Genomic DNA, 4,038 nt, shown 5'->3' with positions numbered 1-4,038 from the left:
TAAAGAATGCATGTAGGGTTAGCTAGGAAAGTGGGAATGTGGTTGAATGATTAAAGGGACATGCATGTGGCTTGTTTGATTGCTTGGTGAGATGATGCATGCTTGTAGTTTAGGGTGTTGAATATGGATTTGCATGGCATTTGAATTGATTGTGGGCTTTGGAATTGGAATGAAATGCATGGCAAAGGGCTTGGTTTAAGAGAGAATGGGCTAGGCCCTTTGTTTTATGTCCAAAGTGAATACAAGGCCTTCAAATTCGTCCAACATTTTGGCTCCAATCATATGCCATCCATTCCAAGCCCAATTTTGCTCCAAAATGCTCCAAAATGCATCTTTTTTCTTCCTTAAGCCCTTAGAACCTGAAAACACACAAAAGAAGCATAAAGGACTAAAATAACTAGAGAAACATAACGTAAATGCACGAGAACAAGCCATTTAAGTCGCATGAATATGCTCCTATCAAACTCCCCCACACTTATCTTTTGCTAGTCCTCGAGCAAAACAGAAAGAAAAACAAAACAAAACGAAACGAAACAAAACAAGTAAAACACACCTAAACCTTCCAACAACCGTCTTAGGGATTTCCAATGCACATGACAAGTTAAAAATCATCATTCCCACAGATTTTAGTCATCTTCACACTTAAGTACATTCTTAATCATAGTCACCATATACTAGTTCACAATTAAGCATTTAAAACCATGTTTTGAATGTAGTAACATGCCTTAGAGAATTTGCTCAATTCCTTACAAGATATGCACTCGATTTTCACTCAGAATTTCTAACTACACACCCTAATCTAGTCATATGTGAGAAGATTGATGTAAACATGAAAACGACACTCACATATATGTATCACAAAGAACGCAATTTCTGGAGTTAATAATCAAGTTTAGATATGATCTCATGAATGGAATGCTACTACTTAGACGCGAGAACCAGTGACACCATATGCTCATACCAAGTTCAAACTCCACAAATTGAAACACATAACACTCAAGATTGAAGTCACGGGTTGTAATGGGGCTTGGGGTGTGTGGATAACAAAGAAGGGATATGGAAAACAAAGGTTCTTAAAGAAATAGTGAGCAAGACAATTGAATCAACTTAGAATTCACTTTTGAATGAAAACTCAACTTTGGAACAAAAAGGGGGACAATTTAGGGCCAGAATTGGTGTTTTGAGCCCTTTCTTCAATCACTCATTCTTTCATTTTTTCAAGCTCTTTCTTTTTTTTTTTTTTTTTTTTTTTTTTTTCTTTCTTTCTTTCTTTTCTGTTTTTCTTTTCTGTTTGAAACTCAAAACATACTTAAGAACAAGCATTCCTTCCCCCACACTAATTTTCTTGCATAATGTAACTCAAAAGGAATTCATTTAAGTTATGCTCACTATCTTTTAAGAACAAGGGTGTGGATTGTCCTAAACTAGGCTAGGTGAGGATAATGTGGGTTGACAAAGAATAAAGGCTAAACAAAGCTCAATGGGGGTAAAAGTTACAACATATACGAAATATGGGAAGTGAGGTTATTTGGCTATGGTGGCAATTACACAACTTCATCTTGAATATGTTATGTAAATCAATAACATGCTTTGAATGAAATGGGCATGAGTTCTAGCATTTGGAACTATATGATGAAACGCCTTCTAAGTAGTAACCAAGCAAAGAATAATGAGATCATGCAACAACTTTGGAAAACAAGAAATCACAGATTATACTCTCCAAAGAACGTTATAGGCTCAAGTCTCTCAGGGTTGTAGCGTTTGTTTGAGTTCCTTCCTTCAAGCATGTTACATAACTAAATTTTTTTTTTTTTTTTTTTTTGTCTTTTATGATTACATGTGAAGTCATACATTATAACCATAACCAAGCATATACCAAGAGTAAATCAAACTTTTCTCCATGTTTATAACTCTTTTCAACAGTCATGCAATTAGAAACCAAATCCTTATCATTGTGTTGGAAGGTGACCTACGACACAAAAACGACTCAAAACACTCTTTTTAGGCTTTTCAAAACATGTTTTTCAAATTTTTATGTGATTTTCGAATTTTTTAAGTCAAAACACACTAAACACACTTAAAAACAGCAAGAAACAACATTTGAAGTTTATGGTGGATAAAACCCTTACGAATTTGCATCAAAACACTTTAATAACTCCCCCACACTTAAATCAAACATTGTCCTCAATGTTAAAAGCCACACTAAACACAAACAAACATATAAACAGCAATTAAACGTACTAAACATGGCAGAATGTATCTAACAAAGAGAAGAGTTTAGAAATGCAAATCTGGTTGTGGAGTGTTCGTTCCATCTTCTCCTTGATCATTGCAGTGAGGCTTGGATCTTTGTGATTTCACAGGCTTACTCTTGAACTGCGCTGCTCCCATCGTTGATTTTCCTTTGTGCTACTCTTGAACTGGGCAGCAGGCTTCCTTTGGTCTCCCCCGAAGGTCTGAGCTTCCTCCTCTTATCTGTTTCTTTGTTCAATCTCTCCAATTCGTATTGAAGAGGGTTAGAGGATAGCTCGGCAAAGCTAGGTAAGCAACCAGGGAATAGAGTCCATATAGACTCCAAGTGTCGGCTGATTGCTTCTTTCACTTTGCCATGCAAATAATATCAAGGACAAAGGAAAAGACAGGGAAAGAGCATGATATGAGATACCTTTGCTTTTGCCCTTGATGATATGAGATACCTTTGCTTTTGCAGAAGCGGTGAATGGAGTATGCTGCTTCCTCCTGGATCATCTGTACTCCAGGCATCTGGTATCATATTTGGGGAAGAAGAGAGAATGAAGTATCTCGAAAGGCTTTGCTGGGAGTGCACCCTCAGAGGTGAGAAAGAGTTGGGCATTTTCTTCAGTTCTGTCTTGCCAAAAAAATGAAGGTCGACATGTATAGGGAATTCAATAGCAAGTGGTGGTACTGTTCTTTTACCGTTGTCGACAAACGTTTTGATCCCGCAAATCCGGCTTTTTTGGAATAGTGACGACTCTTCGATCTTTGAAGACGCCTCTTCGATTTCTGAGCAGTCGCCCCTTCGATTTCTGAACGACGCCCTTCGCTTTCTGAACGACACGTAGTAGCGCGGATGCGGCTCTGTCTGAGATCTTTTGACACGTGGCACGCGTTTTCTGCAAAGCTGAGGGAGCGTCGCCGAACTTTACGCCTCAAATTCCGGCTTTTTGAATCGGTGGACGCGTTGCCTTGGCTTTTTATAGAGCTATCGATCACCGCCAACTTACACACTCTGAAGATTTCCCATTCTTGAAACTCGTTTCCGGCCCTTTGAAAATTTACTCCGTCCACCCCTTCTCTTTGAACACTTTTTTTATAAACCTAGCCCTAATTTTTTTTTTTCGGCAGCTTTCTCTGCCGTTCCCATGGCTGACTCTTCTTCTTCCGATGGTGTTTTTTCCCTTCATCATTCCGACCACCCGAATCTTGTCCTTGTATCCAAGAAGTTGAATGGTGATAACTACACATCCTGGGCCCGTGGCATGCAGCTTTCCTTGAGTGCCAAGAATAAACTTGGTTTCATCACTGGCGATATCCAAGAACCTTCTTCCTCCGACGATCCTGATGCTCACGCGGCTTGGCGTCGTTGCAATGACATGATTCTCTCTTGGCTTCTGCATTCCTTGGAACCTGACCTTCAAGAATCTGTGCTTTTTTCCACCTCTGTCCAAGATGTATGGGATGATCTTCGCGAACGCTTCTCTCAGAGTAATGCTCCACGCATCTTCCAACTCAACCGGGATCTTGCTACAATTTCTCAAGGTTCTTCTTCTATCTCCGCCTATTTTACTCGCCTGAAAGCTCTCTGGGATGAGCTTGCTTCCTATAATGATGGCTGCACGTGCTCTTGCAACGCCAAACATGACCGTCAACAACTCATGCAATTTTTAATGGGCCTCAACGAATCCTTTGCTGCTGTTCGTGACCAGATTCTTTTAATGCATCCCCTCCCTACTGTTCGTCAGGCCTGTTCATCGGTGTCTCAAGCTGAAAAACAACGCTCTCTGGGCGTCCTCCGCT

The sequence above is a fragment of a genome, unplaced genomic scaffold, assembly GCF_019419815.1.
Source record: "Pyrus x bretschneideri cultivar Hongxiangsu unplaced genomic scaffold, Pyrus_bretschneideri_v1 Contig56, whole genome shotgun sequence".
NCBI classification, from domain to species: Eukaryota; Viridiplantae; Streptophyta; class Magnoliopsida; order Rosales; family Rosaceae; genus Pyrus; species Pyrus x bretschneideri.
This window is presented reverse-complemented; position numbering follows the sequence as displayed.